This window comes from Acanthaster planci, linkage group LG11 (assembly GCF_054643075.1).
Source record: "Acanthaster planci isolate LZ-2023a linkage group LG11, COTS_SCS, whole genome shotgun sequence".
Taxonomy (NCBI): domain Eukaryota; kingdom Metazoa; phylum Echinodermata; class Asteroidea; order Valvatida; family Acanthasteridae; genus Acanthaster; species Acanthaster planci.
Genome location: NC_141787.1, coordinates 6,906,001 through 6,920,063, shown reverse-complemented (window position 1 = coordinate 6,920,063; position 14,063 = coordinate 6,906,001). Strand labels below are relative to the sequence as shown.

Genomic DNA, 14,063 nt, shown 5'->3' with positions numbered 1-14,063 from the left:
AAACAAATATTGATTTTTGGATATAACTTTAAATCTTTATCCTCAACTACCGGTACCTTTTGCTATATGCCAGACGTCATACATGTGCAGAATTGTTGGCTCATGTTCCCGCACATATTTGGCAAAAGACCGAAGACGGTCAGTGACGAGCTTGCAGACAGTGAGGTCAGCTTCACGTAGGGTTGCCATTGTCCTTTTGAAGCCCTCCAGCTCCATGTGGTAGCTACTCTTGACTTCTTTGCACTAACAAATGAATACACAACAAATACATGTACTAAATGTTAGTAACAGTCAATCTGAGGCTATCAATCAAGGCGCAGCGGCAGCAGCAAATTGTAATAAGCAACTTTCAAATTGACTTTATATACAGAATAAAGTTAATGAAATAAATGCATCCTTTTGCTTGTACAAATTGTCGAGAACCATTTATCGAAAACCATCGCATGTACATCAACTCTACCTTTCTTTAGAAACAAAGACTCACCTGTACAAGCTGAATATCAACAATCTTGTTGGCGTTGAGTTCTATTGCAGAGTAGCTCCCATATTCAGCGGAGTGGCCTGGACTATCTTCCCGTCCATCCCCGCCGATGACTAGCGCTTGACTATCAGTTTTCAGACGAAGCTTTACTTCGGTGATGTGTTGTGTCCACACCGCTTCAACTGATGGCAAGAGGTGTCTCTTCTGGTGGGAGAAAAAAGTGCGCAGCGAAATACAAGTTGCCCCCGTACAGGTCAACATGCGGAGAACCTTTGATGGGCTGGCACCAGCAAACAGGAAAGCTGCAGAGAGTAGCAGATTTCCTGCAGGTGTTGCACCCAGCCATGGCTGGGAACTCCAGGTCGTCCCCTTGGACTTGCAGGCCCCTCATCGCTGAAAAACAAAAACAAAAGTCCCCACAGTTCGTTTCATCAGACTGATCTTCCGTGAACCGCACTTGAAACACTTCCTGAAAGGTTGGAAGAGCTGCCCCTCGAACAGTGTACTTTGGATGATCTTGAGGAGGAACATCCGGTGATATTGGAACGGTCTGTGGACTTCTTTCCCTTCTGTTTACAAAAGATCAATGGCGTTTGGATAAACCAAGGTGATACCACGGTGAGTGTAGGAATGAAAAGTAGTTTCTACTCTGCGATGAGAGAAGGTTAATTTTAAATTTAAGAAAAAACATTTCGCTTTGTTTCTGTTGTAACCTTATAAAATAAATTCTAGTTTCATATACTGCATCTATCGTACTTACTTTTTAAATGACCGGGTGCGACAAGGTTCTGAAGATGATGACGAAGATGATGATGAGGATGGTTCATAGTCGGAGGAATCATCACGCTCTTGTTCCTCTTCTAACTCTTCCTCTTCTAATTCTTCAACTTCTGCATCATCAAGCAGATAGCATTGTATTCCAGTTTCGCTGACTTCGGGAACAGCTTATATTCCGGCATCGGTATCTATCAGAAAAAAAAATGTATAAATTTGTTGTTTATCATGAACTGTGACGAGAACAATAAAACCGAATAAGAAGAAAAAATGTCATTTATAAATTAATATGATAACAAAAATAGACATTTCAAATGCATTTTGATACTTACGTATATCGCAACAAAGAATTTTCACTGGATCAGTCTGATAAGCAGCATCCACATTCTGTACATGTAAAAGAACAAAATGAAAGTTATTTAAAAAAATTTTCCAGAGAGAAAAATTGAAAGAACAATACCCATTTGTTCCTCTTGAATTTTCAACAATAGTTGAAGGGAGCAAGTGATTGTGATGGACTTACCGACACAACTGGAATCATGCTACTAGCACTCGCAGTAAACTCTGGGTCTGGCACACTTTCTATGCACAAGGTTCTATCTCCAACCTTTCCGACCTGGTTGCTCTCTCTTCTGGCTTGTTTCCGTTGAAGCACATCCTCCATAACCTGATAGCAGTTTCTAATGAAAGAAAACAAATTAAATGAAATTAATCCTTGTTAAAATAAATAGGAGAAATAGTTCAGTAAAACAACAGTGTCATTTATAAACTACCACAGTTGTGCTTATATAGTGAAAAATATATTGAAACGCAGAAGAAACAAAATCAGGTGCGGAAACCTTACGGCTAATGATATTGTTGCTTCTCATCTTCATGGCACACACATGAATGTCACGATCAGTAAGGCTTATGCTGATTGAAAAAGAACTGCACCTTGCATATTAGTGAGTGACCAGATTAATGTCAACAAGAAAATGTTAACCGATTTCAACCCTGCCCCGTCATTAGTCTATCAAAATGTACAAATATCAAAGTAGGCTACTATTTCTGTACAGTGTTTCTAGCTTTAAGATCAACAGAATAAACAACCAAAATTAACAAAACGTGTACAAAACGATTACATGCACGATGCGATTATGAAACTAACGTGAATGCATGGCGAGTGAGAAACGATAAAACTTACTCGGAGTCGCTGGCGGTTTGCAAAAGCACCCTTCCTCTTCTCTTCCAGTACCGGCTGACTTTTCTTGCTTATTAGAAATATTGTGGGTACAGCATCGGGACAAAGCATTGCCTTGAACTTAATCCCAAACTGATGTTGTTGATCGGTGGCGTTACGATCAAAACAAGAAGGCTCTAAGTGTGCGGAGCAGATCACTGAGTGTTCGTTTTGTCCGACCACTTGGCTCGGGTCAGCTTGACTTTCGCCGTCCAAATTCGTCGAAATTTTGGGTCAGATGGAAAAAGATAGAGACTAAAACCATCTTTGGTAGTGTTGCTGCAACCAGCAACAATACAGGTCGGTGGCATTCTGAAAAAAATACGTTATTTTCGTGAAGGAGTGCAGCGAAATTCTCAAGAAACTTTACAAGAAGTGCGTGTGACGCTGCCGATCGAGCTGCCACGCATAACCGGGAAAGTTTGCCGATCTCCGGAGTTAACGTCACACATTCTTATGTTAATGAGGAGATAGGCGGGGCGTGTTGGTCACCCCTCAAACAGTTTTTTTTTTATTGATATCAAGGTGGTGCAACCAAGGTAAAATGAGCAAAAAATTGTTCAGGTAGAAACACTTTATCAATTGAAATAATAAAAAACACATTACAAAGACCCTCTAAAGCCGTGCATTTCCGACACAATCGAGCGCCAAGCTCAGGGCGGTTCTCCGGGCGAATCCGACTCTAGGGCGGTGGCGTGGCTGCTACGCCGCGGTGAATTACCATTCTCGGAAAACCTTGTCCGAGAGATTTGGATGCCCGGGGTTTCCTGCAGCCGAGCGGGCCGGGCGTCTTCAGCTTGCCGTCCATCGGCTCGCTGGCCCACCCATGGCCTCTGAGAGGGCTTTGCCCCGGGACCGGTTGGGCCCAAAACGTGTGTATTTCAATGAGAGCATTTTCGACCTTGACCCCCACTCCCTGGTTTATAGGGAGGAGGGTGTTCTCCAGCTAATAGGGATAGGGTGGCAAGGAGGCAGGGGTAGTGGGGTCCAGCAGCTGGGGGAAGAGGTCGAGCGCGGGAGGCCAGCCGGCGCCCAGTGGCCCTCGGGTGGACCGGACTTGGAGGAGGAGACCGGGGAGGACCAGCGGCGGGAGGGCCCCCGGGCCGGGACGGGCGGCAGGGCCCCGTCGCTGGTGGGCCGGAAGTGTCCCGGACTCGGCGGTGCAGCGGGCGTAGCTGGAGGAAAGCCTGCCGGAACTGACGGCAGAGTGAACGAGCGCTTCTCCGGTGGCCGAGGTTTGGCTGCTGAGCTGTATGTCTGCCGCAGCAGCACCAAACTGACTTGAAATCCACGGTTAATAATGTACCCCGCAGCAGGGCTCTCGAGGAGTACCGCCAGGCTGCCGAGTCGCCACGTTGGTCCTAATGCCATCGTGTGATCAGGTGTTCGGCACAGATGAACTGGGGCCTCCAGCCCGAGGGCGGCATCTCGCAGCGGGCGGCGTCGGTCCCGCCGCGGGTGCCGGACGGGGAACGTTACGTCGGCGCGGCGCGCGCTGAAGATTTCTTCCTCGGACTCCGTTGTCAGCGAAAGGGTGCATCTACGGTCTCGCTTCGCAAAACCCGACTCGGCCCCACCCGTGAACGCGTCGGTGAGGCACCCTAGCTCGCAAGAGCGTCTCTCGTCGAGGTCTGTTGGGGCCAAAACGTGCGCCGAGTGGGCGCAGGACTCCCAAGCCGAACAAGAAAGACACGGGCGGCCTCGACGGAGCGTGCCGGAAGGAGGCCAGGCATGCAGGCAGGCAGGGCAGGCCAAAAGAGAAAAAGGGGACGCCCGGCCCCGCCAGCGGGGACCGAGTCCTGCCGGCCCCATGGCAGATCTCCGAGTGGACTGCTAGAGAGGGAGCGGGCGCCCAGGGCCGAGAGAGAGGGAGAAGAGAGCCTGCGCGGACGGGCTGCGGAGGGGGCCCCCCTTCCTGGCAGCCGCCGAGGCGCCGGGTGGGCCCCGATAGCCGAGAGAGAGAGAGGCAGAGGCCTATTGCGAACCCATCGACCTCAGGTCGGGCAAGAGGACCCACTCCATTTAAGCATATCACTAAGCGGAGGAAAAGAAACTAACCAAGATTCCCCCAGTAGCGGTAAGCGAAGCGGGAAGAGCCCAGCGCCGAATTCCCGGGCCCCCAGCGGGCCCAAGGGAACTGTGGCGTGAGGAAGTCTGGTCCGGGGCCGATGTACTTCTGATCGAGGCACCCTGTCGTCCTGTGGCGGGTGTCAGGCCCCTGCAGGCGCCGTCCAGCCGGTGACTAGGGCTTCCGGGAGTCGGGTTGTTTTGTAGCGCAGCCCAAAGGCGGGTGGTAAACTCCATCCAAGGCTAAATACCGGCCCGAGACCGATAGAGCACAAGTACCGTAAGGGAAAGTTGAAAAGCACTCTGAAGAGAGAGTTCAAGAGTACGTGAAGCCGTCGAGAAGCAAACGGGAGGGCTGCACACATCGGGCCGGGGAGATTCAGCGCGGCCGGCGCGTTGTCCGCAGCACCCCCCTAGCCGGGGTCCGGGGGCGCCTCTGCGCCCGGCTGCGTGCACTTCTCCCGGGCGCGGCGCCCGTGACCGGCTGGGCACCCGGGCCCGCATAGGCCGGCCTGTTGGGGTTCCTCCGGCCACCCCAGTTCCCCCGACCGGGGGGGCGGTTGGAGAGCCTAGAGACCGGCCGTGGTCGCGCCGGCCGCCCGGCCGAGGAAGGGACGACGGGCTGCGCTCGCCCGCGCGCCGCCGCCTCCCCGCAGCGGCCGCCCGGCCGGGCCTCCCGGCCCGCCGGAGGGCCCCGCCCGCCTCGACCGTCCCAGGTGGCGCCAGGCCGGCGGTCCCCGTCCGGGCCGGTGTCGGCCGCGCTGAGGCGCCCAAGGTCCGCGGGCGAATGTCGCGAGCCCTGCCGATCCGGCATGAAACTTTAAATTGGTTGGCTCGAGGCAGGGTCCTCAATGCACGGGCGCCCAGTGGGTCATTCTTAGTAAGCAGAACTGGCGCTGCATGATGAACCGAACGCCGAGTTAGGGCGCCGCATTGCGGCCGACGCTCATCGGAGCCCAGAAAAGGCATTGGTTGATACAGACAGCAGGACGGTGGCCATGGAAGTCGGAATCCGCCAAGGAGTGTGTAACAACTCACCTTCCGAATCAACTAGCCCTGAAACTGGATGGCGCTGAGCGTGCCGCCCACACCCGGCCGTCGGGGCAGAGAGCGAGTGGGACCGCCGCCCGGGTGGTACGCCCCGGCGAGTAGGACGGCCGCCGCGGTGTGCGTCGAAGCGCCGGCCGCGAGGCCGCGTGGAGCCGCCACGGGCGCAAATCTTGGTGGTAGTAGCAAATATTCGAGTAAGATCCTCGAGGGCCGAGTGGCAGAGAAGAGTTCCATGTGAACAGCAGTTGTACATGGGTCAGTCGATCCTAAGCCTTAGGGAAAATCCGCTCCGAGCGGGGCTGGGGCCTTGCCCCCCGGGCGAAAGGGAATCGGGTCAATATTTCTGAACCCGCAGGGTTCATAAATATTGTCCGTGCTCCGTGGCCGTCCGAGCTGCGAAGCAAGCAAGCCAGCAGACGCCGGCTGGGGCCCCGGGAAGAGTTTTCTTTTCTTGGTAAGGGGCGGGATCCCTGGAATCGTCTTGTCCGGTGCTAGGGGCTGCGGCCCCGTAGAGCGTCGCGTCTCTGGCGGTGTCCGACGAGCTCTGGCCGGCCCTTGAAAATGCGGGGGAGTGCGTGGACCGTCGCCTCGGGTCGTATCCAAAACCGCAGCCGGTCTCCAACATTGAAATACCACTACTCTCGACGTTTCTTTACTTAGCCGGTGGGGCTGGGAGCGGGCCCCGCGCGGGCCCAGTCTTCTGGCGCTACGCGGTCGGCCGCCTCACGGCGCCGCCGGTCGCCACCCGCTCTGGCGACAGCGTCAGGCGTGGAGTTTGACTGGGGAGGTACATCTGTCAAAGGGTAACGCAGGTGTCTTAAGGCGAGCTCAGCGAGAACAGAAAACCCCTTGCACGGAGCAAAAAGGCAAAAGCTCGTTTGATTTCGATTTTCAGTATGAATACAGACCGTCAAAGCGTGGCCTATTGATCCTTTGGAGCTTCGAAGTTTGAAGCAAGAGGTGTCAGAAAAGTTACCACGGGGATAACTGGCTTATGGCAGCCAAGCGTTCATAGCGAGGAGGGCCGGCCGCCCGGCGGCCTTTGGGCGGGCCGGACCATGAGGACGAGGAGACCGGGGAGAACTGGCGGCGGAGGAGGAGCGGGCGCAGCTGGAGGAGAGCCCGCCGGGACTGATGGCGGAGTGAACCGGCGCTCGCCCGGCGGCCCGGGATGAGCTGCTGGTTTGCAAGTCTGAGAGGGCCGCCCCAAACTGACTTGAAATCCAGGGTTGGCAGTATACCCCGCAGGAGGGGTCTGGGGGAGTATCGCCGGGGTGGCGATTTGCCCAGGTCGGTCCCAATGCCGTCCTGCGAAGGGCCGTCGGGCGGGGAGGGACCGGGGCCTCCGGCCCGGGGACAGAGTCTCTCAGCGGACGGCGCCGGTCCCGCCGTGAGTGCCGGACGGGCGGAGTTGCGTGGGCGCCCGCTGAAGATTTCTTCCTCGGACTTCGTGGTCCGCGAAAGGTCGGATCTCCGGCTCTCGGGAGCGTCTCTCGTCAGGGTCTGTTGGGCCCAAAACGTGCCTATTTCAATGAGAGCGTTTCGGACCTTAACCCTTGCTCCCTGGTTTGCCTATTTATAGGGGGGAAGGTGGTCTCAAGCTCAGCTCCAGCTGCCAGAAATCAGTACAGCCATAAATTGTCCATACGATACGGCCATTTCCACACGGTGGAGCCCAAGGCTCTGGAGCGATTCCCCCTGGGGTCTGGACAAGCCCCGCTCCGGAGCGGCTGGACGAAAGTAGCGGCTCGCCGCCCCGCCGGGAGGCCCACGGGGCGCTCCGTCAACGGCGTTTTTCGGCGCGGCTGGCCGACCCTTCATGCCCAGAAAAGCGTCGGCTGGCCTGCCCAGCCTTGCCTAGAGGTGTCGGAAAGGTCGCTCCCGGGTTGCGGCTGGCCCTACCGGAGAGCCCCGGGACGGTAGGTTCGGAAAAAAGTGGCGGCCCTCCGCCCTGCCGGGAGGCCCTCTGGGCGCTCCGTCAACGGCGTTTTTCGGCGCGGCCGGCCGACCCTTCATACCCAGAAGAGCGTCGGCCGGGTTCCCGGGGGCGCAGTTCGGCCCGACCCCGGGACGGGAGGTGCGGTGGTGCGTGGCCGCAAGCCTTCAGGAAGGGCTGGAACGGCAGCACGGCCCGCTGCGGAAGAGCGAGCGGGAGAGAGGGGAGCCAGGGCCCCTCGGAGAGCTGCGGGCTCTCCGCTGCCCCTGACCAGCAATATATGCGACGTTCAGATCGGCCCGGCAACCTCCACGGAGCAGAGGGACCTCCGCCGGGTCCTGGCAGCCCAAGGCACACTGACGTCGCGCTGTGGCGTCCCAGGCCCGGAGAGCCGGCAGCGCACCCCCCCCCCGGCCGGAGCCCCGGATCTCCCAGACGGAGGTAGCTCAGCTCGGCCAGCCTCCCGGCTGGTCTGGCCGTCCCCTCCGGGATCGAAGCGAGAGGAGGCCGGCGCAACGGGGCCAAAGGGCGGCATTCCAGCGGCCACCCGCGCGCTCGGGGAAGGAGAGGAAGTGCCGCCCCGGCTGGGCTGGAGAGGGCGAAGGACCGGCGGCGGGCGGCATTCCAGCGGTGGCCGGGCGGCGAGCGAGAGCAGAGAGGCGCAGGACTCCGGTCCCGTGGCCCAGCAGCCACGGCGCGGCCGAACAGTCCGGAGGGCCCGAGTTGGCGGGCCCCGGCCCCGAGGGGCTACCTGGTTGATCCTGCCTAAAAGATTGCCGAGGCGGGGAGGGCCGGCCACCGTACTGTCTCCCAGGTGTAGGCGGGAGTGGCCCAAGCCGGGGTGCTCCAGAGCCCGAGGAACCGCGAAGACACTGGCTGCAGGCGGCAACAAGAGGAGTGCCAAGAGACTGGGAAGTTGCGGCGCGGGTGCCCCGCTCTCCGGGGAGGATGATATGGGAAATATGCGCGCAGGCGAAGGGGAACCGGCCGGGCGCAGTCTCCCCGCGGAGGGCCGAGTTGCCCCCGGGGAAGTCCCCCATGGTGTGGTAGGTCGGCACTGAGTATCCGCCCCACCCACGGGCACCGGTCGTCCCCCGAGCCGAACAAAAAAGACACGGGAGGCCTCGAGGGAGCGCGCCCGAAGGAGGCCAGGCAGGCAGGGCAGGCCAAGAGAGAAAAAGGGAAGGCCAGGCCCAGCCAGCGGGGACCGAGTGCCACCGGCCCCATGGCAGATCTCCGAGTTGACCGCCGGAGAGGGAGCGGGCGCCCAGCGCCGAGAGAGAGAGAGAGAAAAGAGCCCGCACGGACGGGTCGTGGAGGGGTGTCCCCTTCCTGGCAGCCTCCGAGGCGCTGGGTGGGCCCCGAGAGGCCAGAGAGATAGAGACGAGGCCTATTGCGAACCCATCGACCTCAGGTCGGGCAAGAGGACCCGCTCGATTTAAGCATATCACTAAGCGAAGGAAAAGAAACTAACCAGGATTCCCCCGGTAGCGGCTAGCGAAGCGGGAAGAGCCCAGCGCCGAATCCCTGGGCCCCCAGCGGGCCCAAGGGAACTGTGGCGTGAGGAAGTCCGGTATGGCGGTCGCGGCAGTGCCGAGTTCCCTCTCATCGATGCCCCCTCCGTCCCGTGGCGGGTGTCAGGCCCCTGCGGGCGCCGTCCGGCCGGCCGGCGGCCAGGGCTTCCGGGAGTTGGGTTGTTTTGTAGCGCAACCCAAACTCCATCCCAGGTTAAATACCGGCAGGAGACCGATAGAGCACAAGTACCGTGAGGGAAAGTTGAAAAGCACTCTGAAGAGAGAGTTCAAGAGTACGTGAAGCCGTCGGGCCCAGGAGATTCAGCGCGGCAGGTGCTGTGCTCGCTGCGGCCCCGCACCCCCTAGCCGCCAGCCCCCCTTGGCTGCGGCGGAGGAAGAGTGGCCACGCTAGGACCGGAAAGATGGTGAACTATGCCCGAGCAGGACCAAGCCAGAGGGCGAATGTCGCAAGCCCTGCCGACCCGTCTTGAAACACAGATCAAGGAGTCTATCGGGCTCGCGAGTCGGGGGGCCGCCAGGTGAAGCCCCGAGGTGCAACGAGAGTGGAGGCCGGCCATGGACCGGCCGAGGCGGGATCCCGCCGGCCCTTGAAAATGCGGGGTCGTACCCATAACCGCAGAAAAGTTACCACAGGGATAACTGGCTTGTGGAAGCCAAGTGTTCACAGTGAGGAAGGCCAGCCGGCCGGCCGGCAGCCTTCGGGCGGGCCGGACCCTGGGGAGGAGGAAACCGGGGAGGACTGCCGGCGAAGGAGGAGCGGGCGCAGTCGGAGGAGGGCCCGCCAAGACTGACGGTGGAGTGAACTGGCGCTCGCCCGGCGGCCTGGGATGAGCTGCTGGGCCGCGAGTCTGAGGGGGCCGCCCCAAACTGACTTGAATTCCAGGGTTGGCAGTATACCCCGCAGGAGGGCTCTGGGGGAGTAGTGACGGGGTGGCGAGTTGCCAGGTCGGTCCCAATGCCGTCGTGCGACGGGCCGTCGGGCGGGGAGGGACCGGGGCCTCCGGCACGGGGACAGAGTCTTGCAGCGGGCGGTGCCCGTCCCGCCATGGGTGCCGGACGGGCGGCGTTGCGTGGGCGCCCGCTGAAGATTTCTTCCTCGGACTTCGTTGTCCGCGAAAGGTCGGATCTCCGGCTCTCGAGAGCGTCTCTCGTCAGGGTCTGTTGGGCCCAACACTTGCCTATTTCAATGAGAGCATTTTGGACTTTAACCCCCACTCCCTGGTTTGCCTATTTATAGGGGGGAAGGTGGTCTCAAGGTCAGCTCCAGCTGCCAGAAATCATTACAGCCATATATTGTCCATACGATACGACCATTTCCACACGGTGGAGCCCAAGGCTCTGGAGCGATTCCCCCTCGGGTCTGGACAAGCCCGGCTCCTGAGCAGCGGGGACTTGTGATGTGGCGCGGCGAATTGTAGTCCTGGGGAAAAAAACTGCCGCAGCCGCACGCCGTGCCCCTAAAGCCGTGCATTTCCGACACGCTTCCCCGGGCGAAAACAGCTCCAGGCCGGCGGGCGGGTGGTGCGGCCCGCTGAATCGCCTTCTTCGGAAAACCTGGTCCGAGAGGTTCGGATGTCCGGGGTTGCCCGCGGAAAGCGGGCCGGGCGTCTCCGGCCTACCGTCCATCGGCTCGCTGGCCCACCCAAGGCCTCTGAGAGGGCTTTGCCCCGTGACAGGTTGGGCCCAAAACGTGCGTATTTCAATGAGAGGATTTTGGACCTTAACCCCCACTCCCTGGTTTGCCTATTTATAGGGGGGAGGGTGGTCTCGAGCTCAGCTCCAGCTGCCAGGAAATCAGTACAGCCATATATTGTCCATACGATACGGCTATTCCTACACGGTGGAGCCCAAGCCTCCGGAGCGATCCCCCCTGGGGTCTGGACAAGCCCCGCTCCGGAGCGGCTGGACGAAAGTAGCGGCTCGCCGCCCCGCCGGGAGGCCCTCCGGGCGCTCCGTCAATGGCGTTTTCAGCGCGGCCGGCCGACCCCTTCAGCCCAGGAGAGCGTCGGCCGGCCCACCAGGCCTTGCAAAGAGGTGTCAGAAAGTAACTCCCGGGCCGCGTCTGGCCCTACTGGAGAGCCCCGGGACGGTAGGTTCGGAAAAAAAAGTGGCGGCCCGCTGCCCGGAGGGGAGGCCCTCCTGGCGCTCCGTCAACAGCGTTTTTCGGCGCGGCCTGCCGACCATTCATGCACATAAGAGCGTCGGCCGGCCCGCCAGGCCTTGCTCAGAGGTGTCGGAAAGGCCGTCCCCGGGGGTGCACTTCGGCCGGACCCGGGACGGGAGGTGCGGTGGTGCGTGGCCACGAGCCTTCAGGACGGGCGGGAGCAGCAGCACAGCCCGCTGCGGAAGAGCGAGCGGGAGAGAGCAAGGGAGAGGGGAGCCAGGGCCCCTCGGAGAGCGGCGGGCACGACCGCCAAGCAGGCGGCGGGCGGTGCCTCGCGATCCTGCCGAGCCGCAGCCCCGGCGGCGGCAGGCAGGATCCCCGACCGGGGATCTCCCAGACGGAGGGAGCTCAGCTCGGCCCCCTCCGGAATCGAGGCGAGAGGAGGCCGGTGCACTGGGGAAGGAGAGGAAGTGCCGCCCGGGCCAGAGAGGGTGAGGGATCGGCGGCGTGCGGCATTCCAGCGGAGGCCGAGTGGCGAGCGAGAGCAGAGAGGCGCAGGACTCCGGCGCCGCGGCCCGGCAGCTGCGGCGCGGCCGAGCAGTCCGGAGGGCCCGAGGTGGCGGGCCCCGGCCCCAAGGGGTACCTTGTTGATCCTGCCAGTAGTCAAAGATTGTCTCAAAGATTAAGCCATGCATGTCTAAGTAAAAGCTTTACTAAGCGAAACTGCGGATGGCTCATTAAATCAGTTATGGTTCCTTAGAGGGCATCCCCCTACATGGATAACTCCAGGCGCTCGCCGGGGGCCCCGGGACGCGGCCTCGAACGGTCCGGGGGGATCGGTAAGACGCGGTCGGAGAGGCCCCCTTGGGGAAAGGGGCTGCCTTGCGAGGGGCGACCGGTCCCCGCTCGGCCCGGCTACCGCCGGTGTTTTTTTTCGGATTTCCGAAAACGAGGGAAAATTCTCGACGGTGGATCACTGGGCTCATGCACCGATGAAGAACGCAGCCAGCTGCGAGAATCAGTGTGAATTGCAAAACGCAGTGATCATCGGCCTGGGGCACCGGCCGGGCGCGTTCTCCGCGGGGAGGGCCGAGTCGAACCCGGGTGAGTCTGCCGTGGCGTGGCAGGTCGGCGCTGAGTATCCGCCCCACCCACGAGCGCCGGCCGTCCCCCCGAGCGGAACAAGAAAGACACGGGCAGCCTCGAGAGAGCGCGTCGGAAGGAGGCCAGGCAGGCAGGGTAGGCCAAGAGAGAAAAAGGGGAGGGCAGGCCACCGGCCCCGTGGCAGATCTCCGAGTGGACCGCCGGAGAGGGAGCGGGTGCCCAGCGCCGAGAGAGAGAGAAGAGAGCCCGCGCGGACGGGCCGCGGAGGGGGGCCCCCTTCCTGGTAGCCGCCGAGGCGCCGGATGGGCCCCGATAGGCGAGAGAGAGAGATAGAGACGAGGCCTATTGCGAACCCATCGACCTCAGGTCGGAGGAGAGGACCCGCTTGATTTAAGCATATCACTAAGCGGAGGAAAGGAAACTAACCAGGACTCCCCTAGTAGCGGCCAGCGAAGCGGGAAGGGCCCAGCGCCGAATCCCCGGGCCCCTAGCGGGCCCATGGGAACTGTGGCGTAGGGAAGTCCGGTCCGGCTGTCGCGACGGTGCCGAGGTCCCTCTCATCGAGGCCCCCTCCCTCCCGTGGCGGGTGTCAGGCCCCTGCAGGCGCCGTCCGGCCGGCGGCCAGGGCTTTCGGGAGTTGGGTTGTTTTGTAGCGCAACCAAAAGGAGGGTGGTAAACCCCATCCAAGGCTAAATACCAGCACGAGACCGATAGAGCCGTACCGTGAGGGAAAGTTGAAAAGCACTCTGAAGAGAGATTTCAAGAGTACGTGAAGCTGTCGAGAAGCAAACGGGAGGGCCGTGCAGATCCGGCGGGGAAAAATCAGCGCGGCCGGCGCGGTGCCCTCTGCGGTCCCGCACCCCCTAGCCGCCAGATAACAGCTGCCTGCGGCTGCGGCGGAGGGAGAGCGGGCACGCTAGGACCCGAAAGATGGTGAACTATGCCCGAGCATGACCAAGCCAGAGGAAACTCTGGTGGAGGTCCGTAGCGATTCTGACCTGCAAATCGATCGTCCAACTTGGGTTTAGGGGCGAAAGACTAATCGAACCGTCTAGTAGCTGGATCCCTCCGAAGTTTCCCTCAGGATAGCTGGCACCCGGGAAAAGAGAGAGAGAGAGAGAGCAGTTGCATCCGGTAAGCGAATGAAGGACACATCCTTCGATGTGGGCTCTGCCTATCATTGCGAAGCAGAATTCGCGAAGCGTTGGATTGTTCACCAATTAATAGGGAATGTGAGCTGGGTTTAGACCGTCGTGAGATGAGAGGTCGCCACCACGGCATTCCTGCTCAGTTCGAGAGGAACTGCAGATTCGGACACTGGTTCAGGCGCTCGATGGAGAGGCCGGTGGTGCAAGTCTACAACCCGACAGATTACGGCCGAATTCCTCCAAGTCGAAATCTCTGCTGGTGCGCGGCTACGCCGCCGGCGTCCCGCCCAAGGGCGGTCCGCATCAGCGCCCGCCCGCTCTTGCATTGGGTGGCCGGGCCGACTCCACCGCAGTCCCTGTCCAGGGGCCAGGAGCTCCGGCGAAACCGCCTTCTCGAGAGGGACGCCAGATCACTTGCAGACGACTTGGGTATGGCCGGGTCGGACCACGTGCCGCGGAGGAGGCAGCGTCGCCGCCGCGGGAGCTGCTTTTGGGAGAGGGGCGCCGCCACGTGGGGAGGCAGGGGTGGTGGGATCCAGGAGCGGGGAGAGGAGGTCGAGCGCGGAGGGCCGGCCAGCGCCGCCCGTTGGCCCTGGGGCGGACCGCACTTGGAGGAGGAGACCGGGGAGGACCGGGGAGTGAACG

General features: G+C 60.4%; 3 pseudogenes; all 3 read left to right on the top strand.

The window, feature by feature from the left end:
- The first annotated feature begins 4,486 nt into the window (after positions 1–4,486).
- Positions 4,487–6,253, top strand: LOC147797298 (large subunit ribosomal RNA; annotated as a pseudogene).
- Positions 6,254–12,123: 5,870 nt separating this feature from the next.
- On the top strand, positions 12,124–12,290 carry LOC147797297 (5.8S ribosomal RNA; annotated as a pseudogene).
- A 337-nt stretch (positions 12,291–12,627) lies between these two features.
- LOC147797296 (large subunit ribosomal RNA) lies at positions 12,628–13,700 on the top strand (annotated as a pseudogene).
- Positions 13,701–14,063: the final 363 nt, after the last annotated feature.